The sequence below is a fragment of the Trichomycterus rosablanca genome, chromosome 1 (genome assembly GCF_030014385.1).
Source record: "Trichomycterus rosablanca isolate fTriRos1 chromosome 1, fTriRos1.hap1, whole genome shotgun sequence".
Classification (NCBI taxonomy): Eukaryota; Metazoa; Chordata; class Actinopteri; order Siluriformes; family Trichomycteridae; genus Trichomycterus; species Trichomycterus rosablanca.
Genome location: NC_085988.1, coordinates 20,593,730 through 20,612,137, shown reverse-complemented (window position 1 = coordinate 20,612,137; position 18,408 = coordinate 20,593,730). Strand labels below are relative to the sequence as shown.

General features: G+C 41.2%; 1 long non-coding RNA gene across 2 annotated transcripts; it reads right to left on the bottom strand.

The window, feature by feature from the left end:
• Positions 1–5,591: 5,591 nt before the first annotated feature.
• On the bottom strand, positions 5,592–17,583 carry LOC134319551 (uncharacterized). 2 transcript variants are annotated; one of them, XR_010013532.1, is made up of 4 exons: positions 17,244–17,583; positions 16,994–17,071; positions 12,772–12,863; positions 5,592–6,441 (listed from the first exon to the last, which is right to left on the bottom strand). It is a non-coding gene; the product is annotated as an uncharacterized LOC134319551 (long non-coding RNA). The 2 variants fall into 2 exon arrangements; XR_010013533.1 differs by lacking the exon at positions 12,772–12,863.
• Between the last annotated feature and the right edge of the window lie 825 nt (positions 17,584–18,408).

The window sequence follows — 18,408 nt, the reverse complement described above, 5'->3', positions numbered from 1 at the left end:
TTCAGAGGCATACAGTTGATCAGCCATTATGAAGATCTGGGAGGAGTAGTGGAAGCTAGATTGAGAAAAGAGGTGAGGTTTTATGAACATCAACATGGTTTAATGCAAGCAAAGTGCACCACAAATGCATGCAATGTTTGCATTAAGAATGTTGATAAGGAGGTATAGGGAAGGCCAGAAGGAGTTGCATTGTGTGTTAGAAGATCTAGAGAAAGCTTATGAAAGGGTGCTAAGAAAGAAGCTGTGGTATTGTATCAGGAGTGGAAGAAGAGTACACAGTCGAGTCACATCATTATGACCACTTCCTACTTTTGACAGTGGCAGCACATAGCTCATGAAAGAAGTCTTGGTGGGTATATAAGGTGTGCGATAAGCTGTCTGCACATATATCCCTCATTGCTGTCATGGGTAAGTACCATGGGATCTTTCAGCAAGACAATGCGACATGTCACACGGCTAGAAATTTCCGACATTGGTTGGAAAAGCAAGACCAAGACTTCCAAGTACTACCCTGGCCCCCTAATTCCCCACACTTGAACATCTGTGGGACCACCTCGATTGCCGTGTTTACTCTATGGATGCTCTCCCATGCACCCTTCAGCAGCTGTGGGATGCACGGCAGTCAGCATGGCTCCAGATACTTGCGACAACCCACCAGGACCTTATTAAGTCACTCCCAGCCCGTCTAGCTGCTGTCCGTGCTGCACACAGCAGTTACTCTGGATATTAGCTCGTGGTCATATTAATGTGATATTTTTGAGGACACTGTGTCAGTGGTGAGATGTGCAGTACAATGACAAACAGGTTTAAAGTGGAAGTCAGACTACCTCAAGGGTCACCTCTGAGTCATTTCTTGTTTGCAAGGGTCATGGACAAGCTGCCGGAAAAGGTTATGAGTCTCCAAGGAATATGATGTTTACGGATGACATTGTTATTTGTAGTGAGAATAGGGAGCAGGGTGAGGAGAGCCCAGATAGATGGAGATATGCATTAGAGAGAAGTAGAATAAAGGTAAGCAGAAGTGAACAAAGGAAGGTCAGTGGAGGTTTTATTGCAAGAAGTTAATATTATAAAAGTAGAAGTTTAAACATTTGGGGTCAAGTGTACAAGGTACAGCTGAAAGAAGAAAAAGAAAGTCATTTGAACAGCATGCCCTAGTTCATTATATAAACATTGGGATGAAATCATTAGCAATATTCCTTGATTTACATTTGCATACAGTGGCATTTTAAACTGTGTCTGTGTCATCCTACCAGACAGCCGGAAGTGCCCTTTCATCTTTCGCAACACTTACCCAGCATCTGATACACACAACCAGATGGCCTGAAAGTCTGCAGTGGACACACCTCAGTGAAGATGAAAAGAGAAGAAAAAATAAAAATGATGTCTAAGCTGGCAGAACGCTTTAAAAAGACAGAATATTGGAAAATTGGCAAATGCTAAAAAGAAAATGTCTTTTTAGCACTTGCCAATTTCCAATATTTTATTGCTTGGCAAAATAACTCTTAGGTTGCAAGACACATCTTTTGGATGTGTTTGGATGCATCATCAGTGATGTTCCTGGGGTCACAGGGGGTTTCGGGTCTTTCAACATCAGACCCCCTCGCCCAGGTGACCCATCCGGGGTTGATCAAATCCCGGATTTCACCCCAGCAGCAGCGGCCCATGAGCTTGCCCTGTTTATCCAAAGCCACCGTGTGGCTTTCTCTGCGGCTTCTGTGGTGGAACGAATGGCCCTCAACTTCGCCGCTCCAGTTAGTCCTAAGCCTGACAGTGCTTTACAGAGTGAGCGCACAGCAAACCCCCGACAGCCCACTTTAATTGGCTCGCAAACAGCCCGCCAGCCTTGGCTCCTGCACTGCTCTACTTGCTCCTGATCACCTTTGCAAGATAAAGAGAATAAGCATATTTTGGTGGGTTCTACACGTACACATTGGGAAGTTGTAGCCTAGCGGTAAAAGTACTGGTCTAGTAATCAAAAGGTCGCTGGTTCAAGCCCCACCACTGCCAGGTTGGTGCTGTTGGGCCCTTGAGCAAGGCCCTTAACCCTCAATTGCTCAGACTGTAGATTGTCCCAGTACTGTAAGTTAAGTTGCTTTGAATAAAGGCGTCTGCTAAATGCTGAAAGTGTAAATGTAAAAACAAGGAATGTGTGGTAAGTAAAACACTACAAAGCAGTTACTAAAAAGAAAAAAAAATTAAATAATTTGCTTGCACAAGACATGATTCGAAAATTCAATATGGTTCTGTAGGGCTTTGGAAAGAACATTTTATAGTGGTGAGCTCAGGTGCAGTGTATCAGTGCTAATGAGGGCAGTAGTTCATTTAGAACGACTGTGTGTGGACCCGTGGTTCCTTTTTTGGTGGAAGCAGTAGTCACAGATTCACCTGTGACAGAAATTGAAGGCAATTTCATACCTCGAGAGCAAGTTTAACTGTCAGCAGTTCTATTTTAATTTAGTCTTCAGTGATAGACAGCCAATAAAATGTGTTCCGGGGTGCAGACTGTTGTTGGGCCTTGCACGTTAGAATAGAACTGCTCCAACCCCTACATTGTAGGCGCTCACCCCAACAACGAAAGGGACCTTGTAATCTGTCAATCTAAGCACTGAAATAAGACTTCTTGAGTCTGTGAAATGCTCCCTAGGCTGTAAATGTAATGTATATGTAAACAGAGTGGCTAATAACACATGTTGCATTAAAAATGAGGTAAATCCAGGAGAGAAAAAGTGATGAAATTCTGGGCATACTTAGCCCAAAGAAAGATCATTTCCTTTTTTGGTGGAAGCAGTAGTCACAGATTCACCTGTGACAGAAAGTGAAGGCAGTCTCATACCATGAGAGCAAGTTTATCTGTCAGCAGTTCTATATTTCCGACACTATAATTTATCTCCTCAGTAAAAGAGACAGCCAGTGAAATATGTGCAGGGGTGCAGTCTGTGGTTGGGCCTTGCACGTTAGAAAAGAACTGCTCCAACCCCTACATTGTAGGCGCTCACCTCAACAACGAAAGGGATCTTGTAATCTGTCAATCTAAGCACTTCTAAGGACTTCTTGAGTCTGTCAAATGCTCCTTAGGCTTCCAGCACCTGCTGATACTGGCCCATATATCCATATGAGGTGGATAAGAGGCACTGCAACAGTACTGAAATGTGTAATACCATCGTCAGAAAAGTTTACAAGCTCAGGAATTCTTGGACCAGCTTAACCGAGATTGGACAAGAACAGTCGGTGATGGCCTTGGTCTTGGCTGGATCTTTTTAGAGTCTACTTCTGAAAACTTTGAAACTGAGGATGGATACAGTGCTTTTGTGCAACTGTGATTTCTCTAGTTTCTCTAAAAGATGGTTTTCATATAGCAACTGCAGAATGCATGTGATGTTTGCTTAGTGTTTGTCTAATGTCAGACTATAGATAAGATGCCGGTCAGGTAGAGGAACACCTAGAATGACCAGGTGCCTTCCCAGATGACTGGGGCATTAATAAGCTCAAAGGGCATTACTCTGTATTCATAGTGCTAAGAGAGTAGTAAAGACCGTCTTCCATTCATTTACCTGCCTGATTCTGATCATAGGTGCTGCACAGTCCCAGTTTGGTGAATACTGGGGCCAGCTGCAGGGACTTGGATACAACTGGATGAAACTTGGATGAAACTGAGGGCTAAGATCTCTCAAATGTTTTCTTCCAAGGCCCTCACTCATGGGTAGACAAAAAAAAAACAGTTTTACCCAGGGTGGTGTAGTGCCCACAAAAAGGTTCATTGCCCAGGCTTTGGGACAATAAGGCTTAAGGATTTTGGCCTTACATTTGCTAAAGACTGCCTGGATGTTGTGGCACTCCAAGGAAACCATTATAGGATGTTCTTATGTGATGCAGCAGCCTGAAGCTGTGCACTCAGGTTCCCTTTCAAACACAGGTCTTGGCATGCAAGACCCCAAATAGAAACCAAGTGCATGGACTTAACTATGGATTGAACTGGGATTGTTCTGCTGCAGCCACAGGAAGCCAAATCTGAGTGACCATGCAGTATTATGGCAAAATGTTACCAAACTTGGCTGCAACCCCCAAATCTGAAGTGCGGCTCCTGAAATGAAACTACACATGCATGAAGGACTTCCTCTGAGACTTGATGCTAGTCAGTCTGGATGTTGATGATTGAACAAATGGAAATGATAAGGGGTCTAGGGTGTCTTTGACTGTGGTTAATGATCATTCCTCAAACTATAATCTTCCCAATTCACCAATGTGGATTTACCCAAATAGCTCCTTACCTTTATGACTGGGTTCTTACACAAAAGGAGAGACATGGATTAGGTTGGGAAACATATAGTGTAAGAGATACTTTGTAGTAGAACTGTATATTCAAAATACACATTGTTACATGTAAACTAAAAGAAAAAATGTAAGAGGACTAACCATGCTTGAGGAGAGATGAGGTTTGATGGCCCTTGTTAAAAACAAGACCTTTGCCAAGGGCAGTATTGTAGTTGGCATCTTGTTTTTCATTACTTTGTCCTCTTTGTATATGTATGTGCCTTTTATGTCTCCTTACTCATTATCATTGAATCACTGACTATTGGCGCATCTGAAGTTCCCTAGACCTTGAAAACAGGGTGGCTGATAACGCATGTTGCATTAAAAATGAGGTAAGTCCAGGAGGGGAAAAGTGAGGGAATTCTGGGCATACTTAGCCCAAAGGAAGATCATTTCTTGATCATTTTGACTGTTCAAGATATGATTGATTTATTCTATCTACCTGTCTATTTTACTGTGGATGGTACTTACATGACAGGTTGGCATTAACGGTATTCATGTATAGATTTTTATTCTTGTTTGATGACATAAATTGGACCCCTCAGTCCATCACAATCCCCTCTGGTAGTAAGTAACCTTGGTAATTTCAATAAGGCAACAATCATTAAAAAAGGATTTCTTTTTTGGGACTTGAATAGTTTGGTAACAAAGTCCACTGCAATGTTTGACCAGGATCTACTGGGAATTGGCAGAGAATTTAATAAACTGAATGGCAATTGACAAGGGATTTGTCATAACATCATACATGGCCATGGAATGTATTATGTATGCGTGTCAGTATTTAATCTTTGGTTCAAACCCCTGTCCAAGGCTGTTTTCAAAGTGAACACAATTCAGCCACTTTTTTTCTGGAAGTGTGACCTTAGTAAGAAGAACCTGGAAAACATCATAATATGGCCATGCCAGTCTGAGTTTTCACATTGTTGGTGTTCACTTGAAAGTGTTGGCAAATGGTGGCGGTCCAATGGTGGTAGATGAGGTAGAATTCGCTGTAACACCTGTACACACCCAAATTAGTCTCTCCTAATTGGTGGTTATTTGCTGAAGTTGTGCACAATTTCACCACTTTTTTCCAGTTCAGTTGCAATTTTAAGCAATAGGAACCACTGTGTAATTCAGTAAAGTCTTCTAAACCAATAGATTGTACAGGAGGCTATGGTTTTATTTTAGGCAATATTTATAAAAAGAAATGAGCAAACACATATAAAGGACAATGTTAAAAATATATTTTAAGCTTCATGCAAGTGTTTGTTTTAGAAAATTATCAAGCCATGAGGTGGTTTCAAAAAAGATTTAATTAAACAAAGTAGTCAAACAAGGAAAGGTCATACACTCCAACAAAGGCAATGATACAAAGGCTTAGGAATTTACAGCAATATACAGATTTCAAAGAAAAAAGGTCTATTTTTAAAAAATCATTAAAACAGTACCGAGTATGGATTTATACCATACCAGCCAATGAATGGCACTGTACAGGATCTTGTTAGATTTGTAATTTGCTGCTTGGTCATGGAAGGTCAGTCCTAATAACAGGAGCAGCTTGGAATTCAACCTACATGCTTCAGCACTCTAAGGTCCCGTGGTTATAGTACCATAAAAGATGTCAGTAATAGGGTTTGCACACCCTGAACCAATAAGTTCTGGTTGAGTTATTTCCAAAAAAAAAGTTGAAATGGAATGCATTTACATCTTTGTAATGTTGCGATTTCTTCTCACAACACTTAAAAGAACAATCAATGAGATTTTAGGTGTTACTTTGTCCCATTCTTCTTGCAACAGTCTGGGGTTGTCATCATCAAAATTCTCCACACATTTTCTCCAGCAGGCCAGTACCCGTAACATTTTCTTTAGCAACCATGCCTTTGTAGTGTGTGCAGCATATGGTTTTGTGCTGATTTGTTGAAAAATGCATGGACGTCCCTGGAAAGATGTCGTATTAAAGGCAGCATGTGTTGCTCTAAAATGTCAATGTACTTTTCTGTATTAATGCTGCCATCACAGAGGAGCATTTTCTTTGACAAGGGTGCTGACACAACCCCATACCATAACAGACCCTGGCTTTTGGACTTGTTGCTGAAAACAGTCTGGACAGTCCCTTTCTTCTTTGGTCTGGAGCATCCATTTCTTCTAAAAAAAGATCAGGAATACAATACACATTTACTTTGTGAGACGGCCCATCACAGATGCCTCTGAGCCAAGAATACTCAACACAGCTTCTGGAAATGGTTAATAAGGGTCCTTCTTTTGCACAGTAACATTTTAAGTGGCATTTGTAAATGTAACTCTGTATTGTATAGGTTGACAAGGTTTGACTAAGTAATCCCTTGCCCGTGTGGTTATATCAGCTATTGATGAATGACGGTTCTTGATAAAGTGTTTGCTGGGGGGGTCAAAAGATCAGAAGTGTTCAGCTTAGGCATGTGACCTTGTCCATTATGCACTGAAATTCCTCAGGATTCCTTAAATCATTTAATGATATTATGCACGGTAGAGGGAGAAATATTTTTTTTTACCTCATTACTAACCCTAAATTGCCCATGTCCTAACATTTTTGAAATGTATTGCAGGCCTAAAATGCAGAAATGAATGTATGTTAATAAATAAAATGTCAACCAAACAAATAAAAGTTTGACCAGACAAAACATAAAATACCTTGGGTTTATAGTGTGCACAATGAAATAAAAGTTAAAATAAATGTAAGAAACACTGTCCCAACTTGTTTCTGATTTAAGGTTGTAGAAGAAGCATATGTTCTCCACCAGGATTACATTGTGGTAAGACAGGCCTGGGTGTAGGAAAAGAATGGAAGAATGAATGCAGGTCATTTATTAATTGAGGTCATGAATTAGGTTTGATACCACCTGTGGTAATTAGCACACTATGCCACTCTGATTATACAGTATACGGCAGGGGTATTCAACTAAAATTTGAAGAGGTCCAGTTAGAGAAAATTTCTTGAAGCAAAGGTCCGGAATGTTTAACTATATATACAGTATATATACGTATATATATATACTAGCATTTAGCGGACACTTTTATCCAAAGCGACTTACACAATGAGCAACTGAGGGTTAACAGTGGCAACTTGGTGGTGGTGGGGCTTGAACCAGCAACCTTCTGTTTATTAGTCCAGTACCTTAACCACTGAGCTATCACTGCATAACATATAACATATATATTGATATATATTATATATAAGTAGCCTAGTAGTTGTATCAACATCTGCATGTAATCAATAACTGACTGTCAAATCAAATGTCTGTTTGTTTATTAGGATTATAACGTCATGTTTTTACACTTTGGTTACATTCATGACAGGAACGGTAGTTATTCATTACACAAGACTCATCAGTTCACAAGTTTATATCCAACGCAGTCATGGACAATTCAGTGTCTCCAATTCACCTCACTTGCATGTCTTTGTACTGTGGGAGGAAACCGGAGCACCGAAGTAAACCCATGCAGACACGGGGAGAACATGCAAACTCCACACAGAGAGGACCCGGACCGCCCCACCTTATCAAACCTTTCTCTTATCAAATTAGGAGAAAATAAAAATAAATTGTGCTCTAGTGGAAGTAAGAACATAGATTAGTCTCTCCATCACGGATTAAATGCTGTATTTTTGCTGTACACGTTTCTTTTTTGGAGAGCGTCATTTGTCTCCTGTCTCACTCGTCTTTTCTCAACTTTCTCCGGCACGGTCGTCTGTATCTCTCCCTTCGTTTGTTCTACGTTCGCTATCTTTCTTTTTCTTTCCACCGTCTTTTCACATGTAACTCGCCTCTAACTCTCTCATCCGTCTGCACTGTAGAGTCGCAGTGTTTACCGACTGGAATGCACAGACTTGATTGGCTGAGTGGTGTCACGTGATCTCTGGTGTCTGTGCGTTTTCTCATCCACTAAACCGCTACTGTAAAGGCTACAGAAGCTGCGCCGGTTACAATGGAAGCGCTCCGTCAGGTTTCAAATCATAACTTTCTGTTTTGGCTGTAGGTCCGGGTCCGTATGGGACAGCTTCTGGGTCCGGACTCGGACCGCGGTCCGCCTGTTAGTGACCTCTGGTATACGGTCTGTAGCCTGGGTTAGCCACATCAAATAACATGTTCTTCAATGATCAGGACCACCACAGAGCAGGTATTATTTAGGTGTTGGATGATTCTCAACACTGCAGTGACAATGACATGGTGGTGGTGTGTTAGTGTGTGTTGTGCTGGTATGAGTGGATCAGACACAGCAGCGCTGCTGGAGTTTTTAAATACCATGTCCACTTACTGTCCACTTTATTAGACACTCCTCCCCAGTTGGTCCACCTTGTAGATGTAAAGTCAGAGACAATCGCTCATCTATTGCTGCTGTTTGAGTTGGTCATCTTTTAGACCTTCATAAGTGGTCACAGGACGCTGCCCACGGGGCTCTGTTGGCTGGATATTTTTGGTTGGTGGACTATTCTCAGTCCAGCAGTGACAGTGAGGTGTTTAAAAACTCCATCAGTGCTGCTGTGTCTGATCCACTCATACCAGCACAACACACACTAACACACCACCATGTCATTGTCACTGCTGTGCTGAGAATGACCCACCCCCCAAATAATACCTACTTTGTAGTGGTCCTGACCATTGAAGAACAGCATGAAAGGGGGGTAACAAAGCATGCAGAGAAACAGATGGACTACAGTCAGTAATTGTAGAACTACAAAGTGCTTCTATATGGTAAGTGGAGCTGATAAAATGGACAGTGAGTGTAAAAACAAGGAGGTGGTTTTGATGTTATGGCTGATCAGTGTATGTCACTGATTCTTTCTTCAGTGTATGACACAGTAAATTGCAGCTTAACAGAACAGACTTTATCAGTCCAGATGTCCATGTTTACTGATACAGATTCTGTCTACTCGATACTGGACTTCTTTTAACACTAGTTGACTAATATGTCTTGTCACTGTGCTCTGACTCAGTATTTGTGGGCTGTATTTGTCTTCCAAAACAGACTTAAAATGCCTAGAATTGGAATTCTCTATCATGGACAAGGGAAGGTTGCAGAAAATTGCAGGCTTTCTGTCTGAAATGACACTGGCTATATAGATGTACATGTTTGTTTAAGTTAAACGATAAAACAAAACACTGCTCTGACAACCTGGACACTCTAGAGTTTCTTCCTGAGAGTTGAATTCCTTGAACCTGCTTATAACATGTGAGAATATAATTACTATGTCAAGCCAGGGTAAGTTTAGGGTGAGGAGATAGAAAGGAATTGTATTTTATTGAGAATAAGAAACCTGGGTGTATTTTCAATGCCTTATATATAAAGTTTGATGTGGTCATTCTAGTATCTTTAATTTATTTCCCATATTCTTTGCACATTGTTACTCTTCTGTTATGTGGATTTTTAACTCCCTGTAGTCGAAGGCCATCACGTACGGTGCTACCACCAAAGCATTTCTGAGATGCTTTGATATCACGCTCACACTAGCTGGATGTGATGCATTACAAGAAAAGGGGCTTTGTCATAAATCAATGCAATATAAATTTTTTCTGTAGTTTTCACACACCTTGCCTGTATGATAATTGAAAGATGATTATTGTTTATAAGTTATCTATTTATATACTTATTTTATTATATTAGGATTTTAACATCATTGCTGTGAGGCAACAGTGCTACCCATCAAGCCACCACGTCGCCCAAGTCATTAGGGATAAGTTGCAAGTCAAGTCTGTTTGATTGTGATTTAAGTGCAACTCCAACTTGAGTCACTAACTCGAATGACCATCTCTGATTTATAGGTGTTGAGTGGCAGCAGCATAACATTATGACCACTGACAGGTGAAGTGAATAACACTGATTATCTCTTCATCATGGCACCTGTTAGTAGGTGGGATATATTAGGCAACACGTGAACATTTTATCCTCAAAGTTGGTGTGTCAGAAAAATGTGTCAGCGTAAGGATTTGAGCGAGTTTCACAAGGGCCAAATTCTGATGGCTAGATGACTGGGTCAGAGCATCTCCAAAACTGCAGCTCTTGTGGGGTGTTCCCGGTCTGCAGTGGTCAGTATCAATCAGAAGTGGTCCAAGGAAGGAACAGTGATAAACCGGCGGCCAAGGCTCTTTGATGCACTTGGGGAGCGAAGGCTGGCCCGTGTGGTCCCATCCAACAGATGAGCTACTGTAGCTCAAATTGCTGAAGAAGTTAAAAAATGGTTCAGGAATGGTGTAAGGAGCACAACAATGAGTTTAAGGTGTTGACTTGGCCTCCAAATTCCCCAGATCTCAATCCAATCAAGCATCTGTGGGATGTGCTGGACAAACAAGTCCGATCCATGGAGGCACTGCAACTTGCAACCTACAGGAGTTAAAGGATCTGCTGCGAACATCTTGGTGCCAGATACCACAGCACACCTTCAGGGGTCTAGTGGAGTCCATGCCTAGTCGGGTCAGGGCTGTTTCGGCAGCAAAAGGGGTTATGCCTAATCTGTGTGTATATATATACTGTATATATACATATATACCAATCAGGTGCTGTGGGAGTCGAAATCCTGTGATGGATTGGCACCATGAACCTGACCAGAATAAAGTGGTTGATGAAAATGAAATGAAATCATTTACTGCTACTCCACTTACATGTAACTTACCGTGGTCACACTTCCCTGCTGAACCTACCGGCTGTAAATGTGATTTTACGGTCTGTGGTGCAATTTTTCAATAAGTATGGGGCATAAATGTGTTTCAGAGGTATGGCTGTGAAAAATGTCTTGATTAACACAAATCTTTGCTCTTTACCTCATCCCAGCAGTCACTCCAACTTGGCTGGTCTCCCTTTTGCTGCCAAAACAGCCCTGACCCATCGAGGCATGGGCTCCACTTGACCCCTGAAGGTGTGCTGTGGTATCTGGCACCAAGATGTTAGCAGCAGATCCTTTAACTCCTGTAAGTTGCGAGGTGGGGCCTCCATGGATCGGATGTTTGTGCAGCACATCCTACACTTTTGATAGATACTGACCACTGCAGACCGGGAACACCCGACCAGAGCTGCAGTTCTGGAGACGCTCTGACCCAGTCGTCTAGCCATCACAATTTGGCCCTTGTCAAACTTGCTCAAATCCTTACGCTTGTCCATTTTTCCTGCTTCTAACACATCAGTTTTGAGGATTAAAATGTTCACTTGCTGCTTAATATATCCCACCCACTAACAGGTGCCGTGATGAAGAGATAATCAGTGTTATTCACTTCACCTGTCAGTGGTCATAATGTTATGCCTGGTCGGTGTATACATACATATACACATGTACAGTACAATAAAATTCTTTATTCGCATATCCAGCTTCTTTGAAATGTGGAATCAGAGCACAGGGGTAGCCATTGTACCTCTGGAACCAAAGGGGGTTGGACCTTGCTCAAGGGCCCAACTGTGGCTGCATGGTGGAACTGAGATTCAAACCAGCAACTTTCTAGTTGTTAACACACCTCTTTCATTTGCCTGGATTTACTACTACAATTCTGGATTGTCCCTTGGCTTTTCTGGTTATGTGTGTAGAGACAGTGGTAGCCTAGTGGGTAAGTTACATGTAACCTACTGAGGTCACATTTCCCTGCGGAACCTACCACGGCTGTAAATTTGATTTTACGGTCTGTGGTGCAATTTAAGTATTGGCACCATGAATCTGACCAGAATAAAGTGGTTGATGAAAATGAAATGACATTTGAGCTTTGGGCTATCAATTAAGAGGTTGAGAGTTTGAATCCCAGCTCTGCCATGCAGTCACTGTTGGGCCCTTGAGCAAGGGTACTTAACACTCTCTGCTCCAGGGGTGCCGTACGATGGTTGACCCTGCGCTCTGACCCCAGCTTCCAAACAAGCTGGGATACGCGAAGAAAGAATTTTGTTGTACTGTACATCTGTATATGTATAAATGACAAATAAAGGCATTTTATTTTATTCTATTCTATTTTATTAAACTCTCTGAACTATATCTGTGAGCATCTGACTTATCTGGATGATTTAATGACAAGCTGTTGTTGTTCCATAAAGCTAGATGACAATAATGTTAGATGGTTGTGCATGAAATTGAATTGATAATAGTCAACTGACATAAAATAATTTATGCCACAAAACCTAAAGAAACACAGACACACACACACACACAAAACAGAAGCTGAAACTGTGTGCTACTAACTCAATTCTGAAATACTAAAGCTGCGTCCGGAATCACATACTTACAGAGTACGTACTAGATTGGAGGAAGTATGCACTACTCGGCCGGTAAAAAAGTACATACTTTCAGTACAGAAGTGTACAGTATGCACACAACACCGCTACGTACTACATCCGTTATCTTGCCAACGTCAAGTGATGACGTAAGGACATGATGATGTAAACCCCACCCACCAAAATTTTGGATATTTATCGTCTTTTTGTTATTTATTCATCTTAAATTTTTTTTATTTTATTGATCTTACTTACACTTGTGAACAGAGGACTCTGTTTTCCGCTATCTTTCTTGTTTCTTATTCCGCTTTGAACGCCTACGCAGCTCCATTTGCATTATGGGTTATCTGAAGAAGACGATGGAGAAGAATATAAAACAGAGCATGATGCATTGTCTTCAGATAAAAAAGAATCTCCTGAGCTAAAGAGAGACACTTTTGTCATGGAACAGCAACATAACATGGTGCTTGTCAGCACATGACAACCAGTACAAAATAAGAATGACCCCAGGGCCCACAAGACATGCGATCCAGGGCATTGCATCAGCATTCTACATGTTCACCACACCAGTTACTGAAAAAATCATCCCGGAGATGACAGATCTGGGCGGTTTCTATACATATGAAGACGGCTGAAAAAGGATGGTTGGGGCTGACCTGCAGGCCTACACAGATCCGCTTATTCTTGGGGGTGTAGTCTCTATCCATGTAGTCTTTGTGATGCAGAATGTAGAAGGGCAATTTTTCATGCCACAATGCCACTGAGAGTGTTTCTCAAAAATGCTACCATTTGATAACTGTGTGCACAGACCTTTAATAAGTGTGAGGGGCTAACAGTCGATGAACAACTGGTTTCATTTCACTGGTTTTATTTTCATAGAATAGTATATAAAAAAATTAAATAGAATGTCATTTATACATATACAGGTGTACAGTAGAATTCTTTGAAAGCTGGGGTCAGACAATGTACGGAGCAGAGAGGGTTAAGGGCCTTGCTCAAAGACCCAACCGAGGCAGCATGGCAGAGCCACGATTCAAACTCTCAACATTTTGATTGATAGCCCAAAGTTCCACCCACTAGGCTACCACTATCCCATAAATCAATCAGCTTTGATCTTCACTGTTAATTGTATTATATATTGCAGTAATGTCATTGAATTTCAATGTTAATCCACACACATTTGCATACTATCCAACACTTGCTCACAATTCCAGCTGATTGATTTATGTTCTAATACCTATAACCTATAGAAGAAGGTTTAAGATAATTAGCTCATTACAACTGGCAAGTACAAATGTTGCCAAAAACTGCTACTGTCTACATAAAACATGACACTGACATGGTGTGTTAGTGTGTGTTGTGCTGGTATGAGTGGATAAGACACAACAGCACTGATGGAGTTTTTAAACATCTCAATGTCACTGCTGGACTGAGAATAGTCCACCAACCAACCAGTCCACCAGTCAGTGTCACTGCAGTGCTGAGAATGATCCACCACCCAAGTAATTGAAGAAACACTGACTCATCTCTTGTACTACTGTATATTTCTATCATATGACCTTTCCTTTTGCTCATAATGTTTCGCTGTAAAATAAAGATGGCTATATTAAAAAAATAAATAAATTAAAAAGACTACTTTACACTACTTACAAACAGTAATGCTGCTATTTATCACAAGAAAGTATGCCTACACAGGATAGTATACCACCATGCAATAAATTAAAGCTACTAACGTTATACATTACACATGCCTCACTATAATGATTGACACTTTAATGAGACGTCACATTGGTTTTCTAAGAAATATAATGTAAAGACATTAGCATTTGTTGAATATGCCCGTGACTATTGTTAGTCACCGCATGTATGTGTGGCTGATTAATTTTCGAAGTATCTTAACTGTAACAGCTAACATGAACTGGTACGTTTTCACCAGAAAAAGGGATTGTTTTTACTAATATCTCACACTTTTAGCAAAAAACACTTCAAAGCTGTTATAAAGACTTAGCTTAGATATCATTTCTCTTGACGACTCCCAGATCAGCCCATCTGATAATGTAAGAAGCCTTAGTGTCGTCCTGGATAACCAGCTGACCTTCTCTCCTCGGGTAGCCAACATGACAAGAGAGTGCCAGTTCCTATTCTACAACATCAGGAAGATTCTGGTCCAGTCACTTGTAATCTCATGGCTGGACTACTGCAACTCCCTCCTGGTAGGTGCTCCTATGTCCACTATCAAACCCTTGCAACTCATTCTAAATGCAGCTGCTCGCCTGTTTTTTAACCAACCTAAACACTGCCACATCACCCCACTGCTACGTTCTCTTCACTGGCTTGCTGTAGCTGCTCGCATTCAGTTTAAAACACTGATTCTCGCCTACAAAGCCAAAAATGAACCAGCCCCAAGCTACCTTCGAGGTCTAATCAAACCCCGCTCTGTACCACGCAACCTCAGAGCCACTAGTCTTGCTCGACTTGAGCCGCCACCCAGGACTTAAGGAAGACAAGCATCAAGGCTCTTCTCTGTACTAGCGCCCAAGTGGTGGAATGAACTTCCTCTGTCTGTCCGAACATCTGAGTCTCTTGCTGTCTTCAAAAGATGATTAAAAAAACACCTCTTTACTAAGCACTTAAGCTGACATGTACTTATTTTCTAACACTCTTATTCATTTCTTGAAAAAAACAACAACACACCCTTTGGTTCTATCAGAGTTTTAGCAGATTTGTGTTATTGAACTGTTGTTTACTTAAACTAGAGTAATGTAATGTTTACTATGGAAGCACTTCTGTAAGTCGCTCTGGATAAGTGGAAGGTAGAAAGGAAGAAGGATTTTAACAACGTCATAAGCAAATTATTATTCGTTATTCCAGACAAATGTATTTCCGTTTCTTCAATTATAGGTGACCTATTCACAGCAGGAACAGGCACTCATTTCACCACATTAGCCCTTTTTATTGCCTCTTCAATTTTCAATATGGATGATATGGTTGATTTCACCATACCATATTGAGTGGTCAAGTCTGAGACTGAGTTTCTTTGTCAAATCTTGGCAGTGAGTTTTTTTTTTTTTTTTTCAGTTTGTCATACTGAAAGCTTTCCACTTCAGGCTGGTTTAATCACTATTTTTTTTACATTTACATTTTTACATTTTCAGCATTTAGCAGACGCTTTTATCCAAAGCGACTTACACAATGAGCAATTGAGGGTTAAGGGCCTTGCTCAGGGACCACACAGTGGCAACTTGGTGGTGGCGGGGCTTGAACCGGCAACCTTCTGTTTACTAGTCCAGTACCTTAACCACTGAGCTATCACTGGCCCTATTTCTTTGGACAGAAGATTACACTTGTTTCCAACAAATATAAAATATAAAATAATGTTTCATGGAGCTTGTACAACTGCTTAGCAAATAAGAGCCAATGCACGACTAAAGACGTGACCAATCGGACTTTGGTCTGAATTCCGGAAGTTATGAATGCCTAATCAAATTTTATTTTAAAGAGTTGGACAAATGCCAATTTGTATTAGTACAGAGGCTGATGAATGGCAGTATTCTACTATATTTATATTTTTATGTTGGTATATTAGGGAGGCACTTTGAAAATATCTGAAGATTTGAGCATACCTGAATACACTGATTAGGCATAACATTATGACCACCTTCCTAATATTGTGTTGGTCCCCATTTTGCTGCCAAAACAGCCCAGACCCGTCGAGGCATGGACTCCACTAAACCCCTGAAGGTGTGCTGTGGTATCTGGCACCAAGATGTTAGCAGCAGATCTTTTAACTCCTGTAAGTTGAGAGGTGGGGCCTCCATGGATCGGACTTGTTCGTCCAGCACATACCACAGATGCTTGATTGGATTGAGATTTGGGGAATTTGAAGGCCAAGTCATTACCTCAAACTCGTTGTTGTGCTCCTCAAACCATTCCTGAACCATTTTTGCTTTGTGGCAGGGCGCATTATCCTGCTGAAAGAGGCCACAGCCATCAGGGAATGCCGTTTCCATGAAAGGGTGTACATGGTCTGCAGCAATGCTTAGGTAGGTGGTACGTGTCAAAGTAACATCCACATGGATGGCAGGACCCAGGGCCGGAGTGGGCCCCTTTTTCAGCCCGTTTCATGCCCAAACCCGGCCCACTTTTTCCATGGAGGAGGAATTTGAATAAATGAAACAGCAGCTAGCTCTTACAATGCCTTTTTATTGGGTATAAGTTCAGGTATTTGTTGGTAAGTTAACAGAAAACACTTCACTTAAACATGTTTAATTCAAATTTAAATCAGATAAAGATTTAAAAGGTAAAAAAATATGATAAAGATGAAAACGTATTTACATTTGTACAGGAGCAATAAGTCAATTTTCAGCATATTGAATATCTGGGTACTGGGTATCATTTAGAATCTATCCATCACATCTGTTCTGTGTGCAACTTGTTACATGAAATAGTTTTTTTAGTTAATTTTTATCCTCTCTACCTGTCTCTGTAGTCCTGGCCTCTCCATGCCTACTTGGTTCACCAGCAGGATCAGACTGGCTTATCTGCTGCTCTGAGGCTAAAAAAAAACATTTCATTAAGGGTTAGCCTATTTTGCTGAATAACATAACATGCTGACATCTTTCTGAATGTCTGAACAATTTAACATATATCATGTATATTCTCTACATTATATTTTACATTACAAATAACTATCTTAGTTTAAATAACTCTGTTAGACTATCCTCTACCTGTTCCTTCAGTAGTCATGGTCTCCTCGGGATCATCATTACAGTAGCGTCGGAACAAAAACATTCCATTAATGAGTTAGGCTGTTCAATATATTACACATCAAATTATGTTTAAAATTTTTAGCTTGAAACTGGATATTTGTGATTAATGGTGTGTGTTGTGTTCTACAAAATAAACTACGCTAAGTTGACATTGCAAATGTTGCGCAATAGCCTTACAGTGACAATACAAAGTTATTTCCATATCTCTCTTTACCGGCTGCAACTGGGGTCTGTCCTCTGGAAAACAGCTCTGTTAATTTGGCACATTTGGCAGCATCTTCTTCCAACGCCTTTCTTTTTTTTAACCTGGCCTTTTCCTGCCCTCCATCATCACCGACTGATGGTTTGCGCTATTCTGTTGCTATATTTACTTTTACCGGCGCTCCAGAAAAGACGCCTCGTGGGCCAAACCAACTTAAACATTTGGGAGGGGAGAATTCCCTCAGATGGTAGAACCCATCTAATCTACTGCGATGTAGAGGCTGCGCTGTCAGATGAATGGAGAATGAATGCAAGAAGAAGATTAGATAAGTGACAGATAAGTGTCAATATTATTTTTCCCATCCAACCGGCCCAAACTCGAGATTGACATGAGCTGGCCCTTCGGGAATCCTCCCGAATCTCCCGATTAGCCACTCCGAGCCTGGCAGGACCCAAGGTTTACCTACAGAACATTGCCCAAAGCATCACACTACCTCCACCGGCTTGCCTTCTTCCCATAGTGCATCCTGGTGCCATGTGTTCCCCAGGTAAGCAACGCACACGCACCTGACCATCCATGTAATGTAATAGAAAACGTGATTCATCAGACCAGGCCACCTTCTTCCATTGCTCCGTGGTCCATACACAAAAAACTGCAATTGGACCACACAGGTCAGCCTTCGCTCCCCACGTGCATCAATAAGCCTTGGCTGCCCATGACCCTGTCAGCGGTTTACCACTGTTCCTTCCTTGGACCGCTTTTGATAGATACTGACCACTGCAGACCGGGAACAACCCACAAGAGCTGCAGTTTTGGAGATGCTCTGACCCAGTCGTCTAGTTATCACAATTTGACCCTTGTCAAACTCGCTCAAATCCTTACACTTTTCCTGCTTCTAACACATCAACTATGAGGATGAAA